This window comes from Neovison vison, chromosome 12, assembly GCF_020171115.1.
Source record: "Neovison vison isolate M4711 chromosome 12, ASM_NN_V1, whole genome shotgun sequence".
NCBI classification, from domain to species: domain Eukaryota; kingdom Metazoa; phylum Chordata; class Mammalia; order Carnivora; family Mustelidae; genus Neogale; species Neogale vison.
This window is the reverse complement of record NC_058102.1, coordinates 6,394,328-6,394,677: the sequence shown is the minus strand read 5'-3', so window position 1 is coordinate 6,394,677 and position 350 is coordinate 6,394,328.

Here is a 350-nt window from a genome sequence, read left to right as displayed (position 1 = left end):
CAGGGTAATCTCATTATCTGAAAGTCCATCAATTAACGAACTTTATTCCATCGCAAACTTAATTCCCCCTTGTATGGAACGTAAGGTAGTCCCAGGTTCCAAGGATTAGGATCTGGGCATCTTTGGAAAGGGGCATTACTCTGCCAACCGCAGTGGGGAAGCTACTTTGTTTTTTGTTGTTTTTTTTTTTTTTTAAGATTTTATTTATCTGTTTGACAGAGAGAGATCACAAGTAGGCAGAGAGGCAGGCAGAGAGAGGAGGAAGCAGGCTCCCTGCGGAGCAGAGAGCCCTATGCGGGCTCGATCCCAGGACCCTGGGATCATGACCCGAGCCGAAGGCAGAGGCTTTA